Genomic DNA, 16,829 nt, shown 5'->3' with positions numbered 1-16,829 from the left:
AGGTCTTCCACTGGTACCTCTAGGTTTCCAAGATACCAGAAGATCCACAACACCAGGCTGAGGAACATGAGAAGTGGCCCAGAGAAGACAAAGAAATCCCAGAAGTCGAGGGGAGTGAAAATGCCAAAGAAGAAGAGGACAAAGCCTACTGCATCCAGGAGACAGCAACAAAGAAAAACACCAGGCAGCGTCCAACAATGATGAGAGAAAAAAATAGACATACAGAACAGAAGGTGAACTCAAAAAAAGGAGAGGATCAGACATAAGCAGTCATCCATGAAGATAACCAGGCAATGACTACGTTCAAATACACTTTATTGAAAAAATAATTGACATCTGTCATGAAAACAGAGCACAAAAAAAAAAAGAAAAAAAAAAAAAGACTATGTCCAAGACTTTTTCTTCCAATGTGCACAGCCCGTCTCCTTAATGTGGATGTGGGGCTCTTCCCTGATTAAGAAACTGTCTCCCCTATTTAATAATATATTTTTTAAAAATGACATCGGCTCAGGTTTTTCAGTTTGTTGGAGTTTTCGGAACGTGGCTCAGGCACGGTGAAGGAGCGAGAACCACCCTTCAAAACAATGGGAAAGTCGGTCATCACCTGTAAAGAAGAAGAGGAGATGAGGCTTTTATTTACTGGCCGAGTTGAGAACCAGATTAAATTAAAGTATCAATTGCAACTGACTTTCAGAACATGGTAATAGGATATTACCATTATTTAACTAAGAGCCAAGTTAATTGTATAAATATTTTTTTCATGATCGGAATGTGAATATAAATTTTAAATAATAAACTAACATAAATAACTGATTATTATCTGCTATTTAACCCCCAAGAAAAGAAACGAAAAATACATAAAAATACATTAACCTTTGAAAGAACTAGATGTTTACTACAAACAAAGAAACAAAAGAAACAAACAAACAGTGAATCCATTCAGCATTATTAGCCTACTATAGCAACAAGTACATGCACGGCTCAACACCAAATCCTGATCCTAACTGCTAATGGCAGGATTAATGTATGTTATGAAATATCTTGTTTGCAGTTTAAGGTCCACAGTGTAATATCAAATCTAACTGATAAACACATTACACGCTGACTCATTATATAAAGAATGGGTGGTTGCTACAAAAGCAATGTTATCCTTAGGTGGAGGCGTGTGATCACTGGAGGAATGTACAGTGATAAACACGGGTAATATAATGTGCCTTCAGTCAGAACTGTGGGCAGTGAGTTCAGTGATACTGAGGTCTGCATCGTGACTCCGCCCAAACACACCTGTGTTTTTAAAAAAAAATCTTCAACCAAACCAGCTGTGAAACTTTTACTGACTCCAAGTAAAGTATACTGAAGTAAAAAGACAAGTGTACGATTAAAGGGGGCTTGGTTTAATTACAAAAAGAATAGATTTAGATGAATGAAATTTAAAATGCAATAAAGACATGCAATGAAGCATGTCAAATTAAAAGAATATTATCTAAACATAACTGACTGCAGTTTAGTGAGGGAGTAACATAGTTTTCAGTAGCTATGATTTATAATTAACCTGTGATGGCTGGTCTTTTTCCCCCCAATTACAGCTGGATGTTTGTCTGAAAAATACTTTTCTAAAGAGTAAATATCTTATTTATCAAAAGTCTAATTTAATAAACATCAAGTCTTGATTTTTAAAATTGTCAGCTTCCTGGCTTTTACATTTTTAAATAAACTGTAAAACCCTTTTTATGTCATTGTATAAATGTTGGATAAAATAGAAGACTTTTATTGAAAAAAAGTTTATGCTTATGTGGGCTCAGTCTATGTTTTGGGAGCTGAGCCTCACTGACTAAACAAACTTTTCTTCATTGAATTTTTCTTTTCTGGGCCTGGGCTAGGTTTAATCCATGTATGGAAAAACTGCTTTAAGATTTAGTACCAGAAACCTTGTAAATGTAGAAAAATATAAACTCCAGTGGAGGTATACCGACTCTTGTGTTGAATTTCCAGAAACATGGGACGTGACCTTAGTTTAGTGTCTCAGTGCTTGCTTGTCTTACATCAAACGCAGTAAAGTCAGAGTACAGAACACAGCCTTATTGTTGCGAATATAGTGTTTGCTTTTGTGACCACAGCATTTGTCACATTTCCATATCTCAAGATCATTAGTCAAGTTAGGTAATGTAGGACTCTGGCTAGGAGCCATTAGAGTTAACTACATGGAACTACTGGATGGGCAAAGGCAGATTCGTATATGATCCCTGCTCGTTTTCTGTGGCCGGGTGCCCAACCATACCTACAACCACCCACCCACCGATCTACCGCACTCCATTTCACTGGATCAAAAGTGCTGCTTTGTTCCATTAAAATGCAATTGCTCGTTTTGGCCCAAAGGTCTGGCTTGCCAGCCAGTTACAAGCAAACTGACAGCTAAAATAATAACTGTGAAGGTGAGTAGAAATGGTCAGGCTCATTAATTAAAAGCTGCCACAGGCCACTGAAGATCTTTTTACAGCAGCTAGGAAAAGAAAAGAAAAAAACCCCTCAATCTATTATTACAGTTATTCATGCGCTGAGTGCTGAGAAAGGTCCTGGAAAGCTACTCTTTGGAGGAGCTGGTGTTGAGCTCCACTCTTTGGCAGAGCTCTAATCTGAGGGCACCCATTCCTCCCCTTTCCCTGTGGGTGACATCTGAGGGTAGTGTGATGTAAAATATCTGATAATTATAACTGGGGTGACGGCAGTTCGAGTGGGTTGCCATGTCATTATGTAAGACAATGTGGATGCCAACATCACTGATGAAAGAGTTAATGCTGTGGCAGTGAGCAGCTAACAGCAAGCAAAACAACAGCAAAGTGGCAGGAAGGGTGAAAGCAGGGCAACGTGCTGAATATTTATGACTTTCAATTAGAATTGTTTTTGGGTTCCACACAGTCTGGGGATCATTCATTTTTCAGTTTGCTTTAACTTTTACAGAATGTAACAGGTTACAGTGTCAGGAGATTCAGTAGGTTAGGGAGGGAGCGAATGAGTTTTCAAAGTCTCCGCAACACTGAACAAGTTCCAATAATAGACTCAAGACAGAAAGGACGCGAATAAGGCCTCTGGTTTGCTGTTGGGTGAAATACGCACCATGATCTGTCAGAGCAGCCTCTCTGGTTTGCAATCCTGTGCCTGCAGACCCACATCTGAGCTCCTCAGCACCCCCAGCTCCATGTTTTTGTATGCTAGGGATGCGCACTCAGTCCCTCCATCAAAGCCTTTGTTGTCATGGCCGGACAAGACTAAGTTGCCACCTTCCCACATAACCCGAGGCGGCGCAGACGCACGCACAGTGCCGCTCATCTCTTTCCCGTTCCCCATGCTTTTCTTCTTGAAGTCATCTGCTTCCATGGGCTTCTTGCCGCTCACGGACAGCCTCTCGGACAGTTTCCTGGCCCAGTACCTTAAGTTGATGGAGTTTGTCCTGTCAGCCGAGAAAAGCTGTACGTTTCCCGTGTACCACAGTACCCACCACACTAAGCTGAGAAAAATGATGAGTGAGCCCGTGTAGATGAGGAAATCTCCATAGAAGCGGCCGTCCAGCTTAAGGTTTCCGAAAATCCCGACCAACAGTACAATCAGACCAATAACGTCAAAAATGAGGGCGAGGAAGAATAACGGCGGGCAGTTCCCCACGAAGCTGCGATCCATCCCAGAGCAGAGTCAAGAACCGGGCGCAGAGTAACTCAAACAACTTGTTCTTCAGCACGCACATTTCCACACTCTTACACCTGTGCGGTGATCAACTGCGCAAACCCCGCCCTGATTCCACGTCACTGACTCGAAAGCGTAGCTTGTGCTTAATGCCACTTTTAGATGCACAGTGTAAATTTCCATACCTGGTCGTCTGGAGACAATGGAAATAAGACCTACATCGGGATGAAAGGGTCATTTCATCCAAGCTGCAAGTTCAGCTGTCCAGTGATTGTCAGGTGGATTTAACCTGAACACGCTGCTGCTTAGATTTATAAAACATATTTTTTGTATCTGTGTGTTTCATTATTTATGTTGTGCACGTTTAGTCTAGTGTGTTATCTGCACAATTTAATTGTGTAACACCACCGTCATCTGATTTGAAACGTCTTATTAATATAAAAAAATAGTTATCTAAGCATTAAAGCTCTGAAATATGTCATATTCACTGATTTTTATTGAATTATATGCCCTAGGACAGTCACCAACCCCCGGGCCTCGGACCAGTACCGGTCCTTGAGTCGTTACCGGGCCGAGAGAGTTGAGGCTCAGGTGTGAAATGTATGGTTTTCAGGGTTTTTATCGGTTTTCAGGTTATTTTGTTATCGTTTTTATCGTTAACTCGGTTTTCCTGGGTCTTTTTCACGTGTGTTATGAATAAATATTTTTTTCGGTATCAGTATAGTTTAATCTTGTTGTATTTATCCTCGACACCTTAAAGGCCGGTTCGTGAAAATATTGTCGGGCATAAACCGGTTCGTGGCGCAAAAAAGGTTGGGGACCGCTGCCCTAGGAGACAAAAATCATGTTTTAAATAAAATATGCTTTCTTGTGTACAGCAACATATTTGTAGAGTGCAACATATCTCAGGTTTGATTTGAGAATGTTTCTGTGTGAATTATACACAAAATAATGTTTTTTTTAGGAAGAAACATGTGTTAGTTAAAGTTAAATGCATTATGCTGTATTAGCTTTGAAAAATCTTATCATAATGAGCTCAATATCAAAAGTTGGTGACTTAATGTTAACAAATCTACACTTTTCATATAGTGCAGTTCAAAGTGATCGCTGAGAAGTCTGATCAAAACCAAACCTTTAATAAATGCTGACAAATAGGGCTGTTCGATATAACGATATATATCAGATGACGATATAAAAACGTCTATCGTTTCATTTTACGCTATCATTTGTTTCGTGGTGTCACAAAATAAACTGTTTAAGACAATATTTTTTCATCGTTTTGATGGTCAATGCAGTGGCTATATTAATTTCTTAAAGTTCTCTCTTTCTCTTACATTTTATATAACCACAATACAGATGGACAAGCGCCTGTTTTTATGCGTTGTCATTAGCAACAACTACGGTAACACCATCGCGTGTCCGCTTGTTTATGTTCCACATAAACCTTTCACAATAAAGCTCAAGATGCTGTTGTGACTTTTCAAAATAAACTAAATCACGTGAAAGAGCAGATTATTTACGGATGAGAATTAAAAAGAGCCGCCAGGTGCTAAAAAATAAACCTTAGACTCAAACGTTAGAACAGGCTTTTCCCCGCAGCACGCCATGTGATAAATACTCACAAAGAAAACGGCGGCCTTTACAACTTATGTCTAAAAATGTATCGTTTCATGCATCAGTTAAAACACTGGACTCCAGATGACGCGCAGCTGGAAACACTTCAGGCAAGACGAGCTGCCCGAGATTCACAGAATTTACAGAAAATGTTACATTTTTGTGATTTATATCGTTATCGGGACGATCGAATTCTTATATCGGGATATGAGATTTTGGTCATATCGCACTGCCCTACTGACAAATAACTTAAAATGAAATAGAAAGATAAAACATAGAAATAAAAAGTAAAGGAAAATGTGAACTCAACCCCAGTTTGACCCTACAGGTCATTGAGCAGCTCCACTGAAGCCGCTGGGGTGGGGTGTGATGTCTGGGTGACATTAAAGGCTTTGCTAAAGGGCACCTCAGAGGTAGTAATAAAAGAAAAGTGAGTATTTTGTGCTTTTCCCCAATCTTTTCCACTGAATGGGTGGAGTATTATAACATTTTGGAGTACACCACATTTGTGTCCTTTTAACATCACATTAAGGATAGTACAGGCTGCATAATGCAGGGACCAAACCTCACTTTAAATATTAAAATGAAGAAGTCAGTTTTACTTTGCTGTGCAGGCATTTCCTATTACTGAAGCTACTGAGTGCTAATCAAGGAAAACGCTGTGAGTGAGGTCTGAAATGCCACATGAAACAACAATAACATAAAATCCTCTTTACTTCTTTGGTTGTATTTCATCTCTTTTCTGGATAAACTGTGCGCAGTCATTTTGCCCCAATACTTCACGCAGTGCTTGAAGGTATAAATATTCTCCTCCTCAGTAGACCCCAGACCCCTCTGCTGTTCTTTGGGTTGGGCTCATTGAAACTGCAACCTAGTCACACTATGAATGATTTCATGAATTATTAAGCTCCCTGATTAACTGAGAGGCGCAGCACATTACATGGATTTCCTTCAGTGAAGTCCTTCATGGCTCAAAATAATTCCTTTGCCATATGCAAAGCATCTGCTAGAGAAAATTACACGAGCATAGGAGTGAAAAGGGGCTGATCATGTTGTTTTCCTAACAGCTTGCAGGTGATTGCAGTTACAGTCTAACCTGCTTAGTAGGCAGGGCTGTATGTTTATGAGTGTATACTGACAGTGAGTAAGAGTAAGACTGACACAGAGGACATGTAGAGAAAATCCCCCCTATTTCATCCGTCTCTGTATATATAAATCCAGCTGCTAGAGGGCACCAGTCATCTTCAAATCACAGGCGCACCTACATGAAGCACTGCAATGGAGGCAGACTGCAAAGACCAATCAGCAGTGCCAAAGTAAAAGATCTGGAAAAGTGACAATTTTTACAAGGAAATTTAAAATGAAATGACTTTGAAGTAAATAGAAAATTAATTCTTGCACATGCGATGCAAAGGTTGCACATCAGGGTGCATGCAGATGAAGATATGTACAAATTAGTACTTTAGATCATTGATTCTGAGCTGCCTAAAAAGCCTAAAAAGGTGGAGCTACAGAGAAAACATGGTACTGCACATGTGGAGACACATCAAAATATGTTCCTAAGATTACATTTTTAAGTCTGCGTGAATGCACTGCAGTGCAGTGGCCTCTGGAATAACGTACTGCCAGATAACGTCGGTGAGATGGAGCAGGTCAGAATTTCTTCAATTATTAGATAGCATATGGTGATAAATATTTGACATTTGTTATCATATGAGAAGTTAAAGACATGTAATTATTTAAAGCTTCACTTGTCATGATTTTTATATCACCAGTACCTCAAAATCACAGGATGTCTGAAATCTCTGCTCTCCTTCCACTGGAGTGATGCTGCAGCAGGAGCCTGTACAGATCTTGCACTTTCCTTTTTCAGTACAAAAAAAAAGACCGGACAGTGTTAGCAGCTATCTGATGATGCATAGCTGTTAGCTTAAGAATAAAACACAGTAGCTCAGTGGTTAGCACTGTCTCATAGCAGAGTGGCTCCTTCTGCATGTTTCACATATAAAATGTGCTGAAAGTGTCCAAAAATCCTTGCGTGAATTATTCCTTTACAAACAAACGACATGCTTGGTTAATGTTGCCTGACTTCACCAAGGACATTCTCACAATCTGAGGAACTTCACTCTCTCATTAAATAAAGGTTCAAAAAATTAGACTTTGCAGGTCAGACTTTATTCAGTAAATGTTATTAGTGCTTTTTCGTTTTTTGCTAATTTACTGGGTGCTAACAGCAGGTTGTTCTTCCAAAAAGAAAATCTGTCAGAATTGTAAAAAAACAACAACAACAAAAACAAATTTAGTGAAATGAGAAGCAGTGTATGCACGGTTTTCCATCCATCCATCCATCCGCTTCCACTGCATTGCCGGGATTCTGGAGGCTATCCCAGTTGTCATATGGCAATAAAAAAAAACAGTGACCAGTATTTAAAATGACTACTTATGTCAGGAATTTGTTTATATACAACTCTCTTAACATCCCATCACACCATTTCAGTCACTTTGAGGTCTGGACTGAAAGTCTTTGCTTGCATTTTGGCATTATTGTCCTGCTGCATGACCTGTTTCCACCAAGGGCTTACATTTGACTCTAGAAAATGGTGGGATACAGAGGAATTCATGGTCAACTCAGTGACTTCAAGGTGCCCAGGCCCTGTAGCCAATGCATCTATCAGAGTATGAGTGTGTGTCTAAATGTTAGACAAGGTGCTGAAGTGTAGAAAAGCAAACATACAAAAAACTCCAACTTGCATGAATGTGTGTGTGATTGGGTAAATGAGGTGTGTTGGTAACAAGTACTTTGAGTCAATGATTCAATAATGTGAATCATGTTCAGGCACTCATGAAAAGTTAAAGTTATCAGTAAATTAGCTAGCACATAACTCTTGCTTCTTGCTTGGACTTGGATACAAAACCATCCAAACATGGATAAAAGATAAGAATATAAATAAATAAGAAAACAAAGACATGCGCTTATAACATTTAACAAACACTGACAAAAACACACAAACACATTTAGTGAAACATAAATTAGTAGTAAAGCTGATTCAGACACCACATTAGGAAGTGGTGTTATACCCTGACACCGCTGTTTACATGTATTTGTGCAGTATCTATACAATACACTGATGAAAAAAATATATTTAGTAAGCTACATTTCTTCCAGTTGGTCAGTCACTGAGTCTCTTCATGTGATTTTATTTGCAGTTTATGTAAAAGGAAATATCTGTAAAGTGTAATTTTACTGGTACACATGAATACGAGTCAGATCAATACAAATAAAAAACACTGATTTTAAAGAGCAAGTACAAGAAAAAAACAAAAACGGTCTTTTGACTGGCAAACCCCAGGGTAGTCAAAAGAGATGAAAACAAGAAAATAAGAATCTTTAAAAATAATGCCTGCGAGAGTGAAAACAGCCTGAACTTGTTTTTCTCCACTCTGCATAAAAGCTGTGTAAAGAGCAACATGCTCACATTCCACTTTGATGTGAAACAATTTGATTGATGTTGTTGTCTCGAAAGTTCTCTTAGTTTGTCGTGAGTATGCAAGGGGTACACCGAGCGGAGGATGAGGTACATGCTTTACAAACCAACACTGTTGTGATTGAATTATAGTGTAAAACCAATCAGGAAAGATGTGTAGCACATAAATACTTTATGTGTGACACGGTGTGATTGGAGAGTTAAAGCTTTTTCTCTCTTTGAACGACTTCTGGAAGTAAAGTAGCTGGACCGGTATTAAATAATTGAAAGTTGGAAGGTAATTGAGGACGTAGATCAATAATATCAAGGGGGCTATTGTCACCCAGCTGCTTCCGAAAGTTATAGCTCAGTGATGAAGAATCTGGAGATTCATTCATTTCATTTTTTCATTCATTTATTTATTCATTTTCAGGCACAACAAATACCTATATTGAACATAAAATACACAAAACAAAAAACAAAACTTGCCTGAAAAAGGAGTGGGACGAAGAAAACTTATTAAATCCCACCCCTATACTCACTCATCAACAAAAAAAACCAATAAACTTCCCGCAGCTACGCCCATCATTGCATACAGACCCATCAACAGCCCCGGGCAGATACAAGCATCTAAGCGGCAGCTCGCAACCAACAATTAGAGCCTTCATAACTGAATACAGAATATATAAATTATAAATTGCATTACCACAGGTAACAGGCAGTAATAACTACAAGTAACAGACACACATACATATACATACATATATATCTACACACACAAGTACATATATGTACATACATACGCACACTTTATTTTTTATTTTTTATTTTGGAATCCATACCAGCAATGGTAAGAGGACAGACATTACAGAGCACACTAAAAGCATCATTGAGTATACTGTGACCAGACCAACTGTTTGTAGAGAAATTTAAATCTATGAATATTTTTGCATTGTTTCAATTGTAAACTCAGACTGTTCCAGATTTTCACACCACATACAGACACACAAAAGCCTTTACGGGTTGTTCGAGTTCTGGGTAATTTGAATTCTCCAAAGCCTCTCACATTATAAACCTTTTCTCGAATTTCAAATCTAGTTTGTAAATTTGCCGGTAAAAGTTTAGTAAAAGCTTTATACAAAATTATGGATGTATTGTAATTAACCAGATCCTGGAATTTAAGTAACTTTGCCTGAAGAAAGAATTTGTGAGTATGTTCTAGATAACCAGCCTTGTGAATAATACGCAGTGCTCGTTTCTGTACTGTGACTAATGGATTAGTTGTATTTTTATATGTATTTCCCCACACTTCCACACAATATGTAAGATATGGAAGAACCAGGGTACAGTACAGAGTACGAAGTGCATCTTTATCAAGGAATTGTTTCACTTTGTTCAAAACTGCGAGGCTTCTGGAAATTTTGGTTTTTATGTGTCTGACGTGGGGTTTCCATGAAATTTTGTTATCAATTACGACTCCCAAAAATTTGTTTTCACTCACATTATCAATTGGTACACCTTCAATGATAATTGGTAATTCTATATTATATTTTAAATTACCAAAAAACATTGCTTTAGTTTTATTTATATTTAATGATAATTTATTTATGTCCATCCATTTTTTTTATTAATTTTAGCTCCCTGTTTACAGTCATTACAAGATCAGTATAATCATCGCTACTGAAAAATATGTTGGTGTCATCTGCGAACAGTATGAGTTTAAGTACTTGAGAAACATCAAAAATATCATTTATGTATACATTGAAAAGTTTTGGTCCCAACACTGACCCTTGGGGAACACCACATGTAATACCAAGTTTCTCTGAATGGTAATGCCCTATGCTAACATATTGTTCCCGACCTGTTAGGTAACTTTTTAACAGAGGTGTGGACTCGAGTCACATGACTTGGACTCGAGTCAGACTCGAGTCATTAATTTTATGACTTTAGACTTGACTTGAAAAAATGTTCTAAGACTTGTGACTTGACTTGGACTTTTACACCAATGACTTGGGACTTGAATTGGACTTGAACCGGTTTACTTGAAAAGACTTGATATTTTACCCCAAATATAAAATTTAGCATGCATATTATATAGAGATTGAAAATGTGACGTCATTCACGGGTAGAACCGCAAATGATTCTGGGAACTCGTGGCAAGCGGTACTAGCGCACGCAGGCTTTCAATTGAAATCAGTTATACAGCGATAAAAAGAAACACAAAAATGTCAAGAAGCCGTTGTATTATTAACTGCAATAGCCGGTCGCATGACAGCCACGGGAAGCCGACGGGTAAAGAGATCGGTTGTTATCGGATTACGTCGTTGAAGAGAAATTGTTCGAGCCATGTTTCCGAAGTAACAAAGACGCGACGGATGGCCTGGATTGCAGCCATTCAAAGATCAAATATAACGTCCCAGAACACTCCAGCTCACAGGTTAGTCTGCTCCAAGCATTTACACGAAGGTCAGTCTGCTGTTGTAGTTAATACGTCATTTTCATAACATAATTGGTGATATAGGTTACAAGCAAGTCTGGCGCTGAACAGAAATGGTCGCGCTATGCTCCTTTATTTATTGTGCATAAATAGTGAATTGTCCTGACACAATATTGCGTTTCGCTTCTGTTATTATGGTACATTGACAAAAACATATACTTTTATTCACAGGATAAAACTGTTGTTTTGTATCACTAATTGCCCAGTACGATTACAGCATGCAATATTGTTGTCACTGCTACATTTCTGTGATGGGTACCAGAAATTATTTCCACTGCTAATTAATTACCATTGAGCTCAAAGGTCCTATTAATAAACGGTTAACGAATGTGTATTTATGAAGACGATTTGTGAGACTGGTAAACTTATGATACGTACGATGGTCTTTCGTTCTACACGGTGCATTTCAAGGTCCTGCACCCATCCGTCGGTAAACTGTACCTGGGCTTGTTGCAGTGACCTGAAGTTACTAAACGTCATGAGTGTATGCACTCACTCCAAGAACCGTATAATTATAAATATGCATATAAATATGCTAAGATGAGATAGCTGACTTCATCTAACTAGCAAATGTTGTCCAGGCTACGTTGGTGATACAGTTTTTTTTTTAATGTGTATGATATTTTTGTCATGCGATTTTAAAGCTGGTCCTACAACCGCATCCAAGAATAACATGCAGCTTATCTCAGAACTGTCGGTGAAAATTATTCTTGGAGCTAGGTTTAATTGAGCTGCATTTTAAAGAGGTGCAATTTCACAATTTGTGTATATTTTCTAAGTTCACTATTTTGTCATGTGTTGAGAAAAACACAGATTTTAAAATTACATGGTCTAATATTTACATTTAGCATATAACTGCAACATTATTTTTTCGTTTGTTTTTTTTAAAGACTCGAAAGGACTTGAAATTCAAAGTTTCAGACTTGTGACTTGACTCGGACTTTTACACCAGTGACTTGAGACTCGACTCTGACTTGCCTGACATTACTTGAGACTTGACTTGAGACTTGAGGATAAAGACTTGAGACTTACTTGAGACTTGCAAAACAATGACTTGGTCCCACCTCTGCTTTTTAACCAGTTACCAGCTTTCCCTCGAATACCATATCTTTCCAATTTATCCAGTAAAATTGAGTGATTGATTGTGTCGAAGGCCTTTTTGAGGTCAACAAAAATACCAACTGCATATTTATTTTTATCCAGTGTATCAGTAATTTCTTCTACTGCCTCAATTATCGCGAGATGAAGGCTGACAGAGAAGAAGAAGGAGGACATCAAAGGCAGCAATGAGATCTAAAACTGTAACAAATGGGAGCCATTTGCCATTCCTGTCTGTCTCATCTGAGCCTCTGGATGTGGCAGGTGGTTTGGCTGCTTCACATTTCAAAATGTCAGCTCTCTGTGCTTAGAAATGGGGATCTTTCCAGGAAGGCTGACGGCTTCCCGGGCCCTGATTTCCCAGAGGATTGGAGTCTCGACATGCATGGGTGTCTGTGAGCGTTTAAACAGTCAATCCCCCCCCCACACGCCCACCCATCCAGCTTCCCAAAAAGCACCCAGCTCTCTATTACATTCTCCTCTATTCTCTTCCTCCTCGATCAAGCATGCTTCGTTTCTGCTTCTCATCACCTGTTGGGAATGTAAAAAGGGAGCCATTTGACTTTTGAGGAACTTGGGGGATTAAACAGAGTAATTTCATTAAATGTTTACACGGCTTTAGCCACTGAGGGATGTGGAGTCGATGAAGCAGGGGGTTTCAAATCTGAGGCGGTATCTTTTCCCCACCTGGGGTACAAAATTGGAAGGCTGCATTAAAACTGATAGTGTGTTTCAGGAGAGCAGTTACTTTTCTTACCTGTTTATCCCTGAGGGGCTCAATGTGGAGCTCTTCTTTCAACCCACTCTCACAAATACGCGGTCACCCACACATGTGAACACACACATTTTTTTCTCCCCACACGATGCACTTGGATTCTATTAAATTCTTACACTGTTCTTAAAGCCTATCATCTATTGCGTGACCACTATGTATTCTAAGTTGAAGCTAAATAAACTTAACATGCGCAGTCAGTGACAACCTTCCACTGAAAGACAAAATGTGAGTCTTTGACCTGGTGGATGTGGAGATTAAACTAATCCTAAAGTCAAATCCTCCATTCTTGGTAATATTGTGCTCTCGGTGAAACTCTTGAGCTCAAAAAGACAAAAGTAGATTAATGAGTTCTAACATTTTTGTTCTTTCAACTCAGCAGCCAGCAGTACGACTGACAGCTGAATCACATTCTGTCTGTGGAAAAAGCACTCTTTGATCATGGGAAATTTGGACTATGTACTTCTTTAGTTTGTAGTTGTATAAAGTAGTTATTAGTATTTTTTCCACAGGTGTTTTTTTTTAATTTCACTTCACTGTCTTTTCCTTATATGACAGTTAAACTGAAGTTATATTCAATACTTGGCATCATTCAGCATTATAGAGAAATGTGTGAGGTGGTTGCAGAAGTTGCAGTAATTTGCAGTAACAGCAGATGGAGATGTTTTATTTCAAGCCAACATGAAATTAATCACAGGAAGGTTTTGAAACAGACATTATTAACACATTTACATGTAATTACATATTAGCCGCCTAGCTCAATTGTTTCTGGCGAATAAGGACCCTGGAATGTACTTCATACATTTAATGCTCTCCTTACTGACTCCTTGGCTTTAAACATATTGTCAATGCAACTTTTGCATGCATGCACATATCACGCTTTAAAGAGGCAGAGCATGAAATTGACACAGTGGACTGGTTGGGACGTGGGTGTCTCTTGCACACTGATACTGGGTTGGACAGCTAAGTGTGACTCGACCTCAGAGGGAGGAATTGCCGCACAGCTCCTCCTGGACTCAGTAGATGAAAAAACCCCCACAGAAAACCCACTAACCAGTGCCCAGCATTGCAGGATACTTTGTGTGCTAACACATAATCATACTGTCACGTGTAATTGAAAAGCAATTAGTTGAAAGCTTTATTAACTGGATACAGCTTATATATGTACACCCCAAGGCATCAGTACTTACAAATGGAATAATGGGGCCTTCTTTTGAACTAGATAGAGGAACCAGACAGGGGGATCCCCTCTCCCCACTCCTTTTTGCTCTGGCCCTTGAGCCGCTCGCAGTGACTATTCGTAGGGAGCCCAATTATCCAGGTGTTAGTATAGGGAGAGACTGTCATAAACTGTTGTTGTATGCTGATGATATTTTGCTTTTTATATCAGACCCAGAAAAGTCGTTAAAGTCCTTGCAGGTAATAATAAATACGTTCTCAGCTATTTCTGGTTACAAGGTGAATTGGACCAAATCAGAGGCTCTTCCGTTAACTAGTTGTGTCCTAGGTCATTTTTCAAACCGGTATGTTTTCCTGGCCTCAGAAGGGCATTAAGTATTTAGGCATTACCTTCACGCCTCATCTGTCAGACCTGATAAAGATACATTTTGAACCTTTACTCAGCGATATGAGAATTAATGTTGATCGTTGGTCTCAGATGTATCTCTCAATGTGGGGAAAGGTAAATGTAATTAAAATGGTATGTACACCTAAGTTCAATTATTTGATGCAGGCTCTACCAATTCATGTTCCTTTGAAATACATCAAACAATTTGACCAGCTTTGCAAAGCATTTATATGGAGTAATAAAAAGCCTAGACTGAATTTGAGAAAATTGCAGAAACTAGTGGACAGAGGTGGGTTAGGGATGCCCAATCTACTTTTATATCATTATGCTTTTTCTCAACGGCATTTGGCACATTGGTTTTTACCCCCTGAGAAAGCGCCTCCTTGGTTCTCCATTGAAAGTACTGCCTGCTCGCCATTCACACCATTATATAGCTTATCAACTAATCTGTCTCCCCACATCCAATCACATCCGGTATTTTCTCATTTGAAAGAAGTATGGAAAAGAATGTCCAAGTTATTCAAATTTGACCCACATCTCAACCAATCTGCTGGTATTTGGTATAATCCCAAACTTTCTGTCGCCAAATTACCCTTTTTTTGGAAGCTCTGGTTCCAGAGAGGAATCATAGTGCTGGGAGATCTTTACGAAAACAGTATATTTAAATCATTTAGAAAACTTGCAGAAGAATTTGATTTACCTTGGCAGGAATTTTGGAAATACCTGCAATTAAGACATTTGATGGTAAACACATTTGGCTCATCCACAAAGCTCCCTTTAATCTGCGACTTTCTGGAGGAAATCAAAACAATCTTCAGGCGTGGACAAGAGGCATCAGCTTATTACAAAATGCTTTTATTAGCTTCTGATCCTAACACACTGTCCCTCAAAAGAACGTGGGAAATGGACTTAAAGCTCAGCTTTACAGTGGAGGAATGGCATCCTCAGGAATCTGAAAAAAATGTCACGTGAACTGTGTTCAAGATTGGTTCAATTTAAGATTTTAAATAGAGTTTACTGGACACCCTCACAGTTGCACAGGGTGGGTCTAGTGACTGACTATGCATGCTGGAAGTGCCAGCAGGATAGTGGTACACTTTTACATTTGCTTTGGTGGTGCTCCAAAGTCCAAGATTATTGGATTCATATTCACACTGTAGTAGAGAAGGTTGTAGGCCAAGGCCAAGTCATTTACCCATTCCTCTTGCTCATTGGGTACAATCCGCTATTATGCTGGGGAGGAAGCTGTTGGTGAAAGAGTGGAAGGCCTCATCGACTCCTACCTTCTCTCAATGGTACATTTCTTTGGGACAAGTGGCAGCTTACGAAAGATTATCATATAGGCCGCTAAATAGACTGGATGATTATAATGATAAATGGGCCAATTACCTTTCATATACAGGTTAGTGACGTATCCGGCTAAAGTAGTTAAGGTTGGACTGAATATGATACCTGTAATTGGGTCTATGTGAAATATTGGCATCAGTGTGTATTTACGTTATTTTGGATTTTGTTTTTTTGGATGAGAATATGTATTGATTCTCAATTTGTTTTGTTGTTGTGACTGGGAATGTCCATTCTGTTATCTTCTGTTTTGTTTGTTTGTTTTTTAAATATTAAAATCGAATAAAGTTTGAGTCATAAAAAAAAGAAAAGCCATTAGTTGATGAGCATGTGGTGCCACAGTCAGACCTTCCCCTCACCATTTAGGCTACATCCACACGTACATGGCTATTTTTTAAGACGTGAATTTTCTGTTTTTGTTTTAAAAAATATCTCCGTCCACAAGGAAATGTAAAAACAATGTCAGGTAAGGATATCACCCTAAATGCATAGAAATCCTGACCTATCAGACGCTTGCAAACAATAACATGGCATATAGTCTGATTTCAAAAAAGGAGATAAAGGAGCGCACCTCTGATGCTGCAAAGCAATTTTTTTTTTTCCACATGTGGTTGAAAGCCCAAAACACACCAGAGACATCAGCATGGGAATTCACAAACCAATTGGTGATGTCACAATTGTCATGTCTCTCTTTTATAATATGGTCTGACAAAGCTTATCCTGTTCCCTTTGGTTCTTATATCAGCGTAGCTCGAGTTGTTAGGGCTACACATAAGCACACTGGTTGCTGAAATG

The 16,829-nt window shown here is 38.8% G+C and overlaps 1 protein-coding gene across 1 annotated transcript in view; it reads left to right on the top strand.

The window, feature by feature from the left end:
- Positions 1 to 10,880: 10,880 nt before the first annotated feature.
- Positions 10,881 to 16,829, top strand: part of myocd (myocardin) — a 550,512-nt gene continuing 544,563 nt past the window's right edge. Inside the window, exon 1 of the mRNA XM_082544849.1 lies at positions 10,881 to 11,193. The gene's annotated coding sequence lies outside the window, so the exon portion shown is untranslated. The remainder of the gene's footprint in view (positions 11,194 to 16,829) is intronic.

Source organism: Aulonocara stuartgranti (genome assembly GCF_965226115.1).
Source record: "Aulonocara stuartgranti genome assembly, chromosome: 8".
In the NCBI taxonomy this organism is placed as follows: Eukaryota; Metazoa; Chordata; class Actinopteri; order Cichliformes; family Cichlidae; genus Aulonocara; species Aulonocara stuartgranti.
This window is presented reverse-complemented; position numbering and strand designations above follow the sequence as displayed.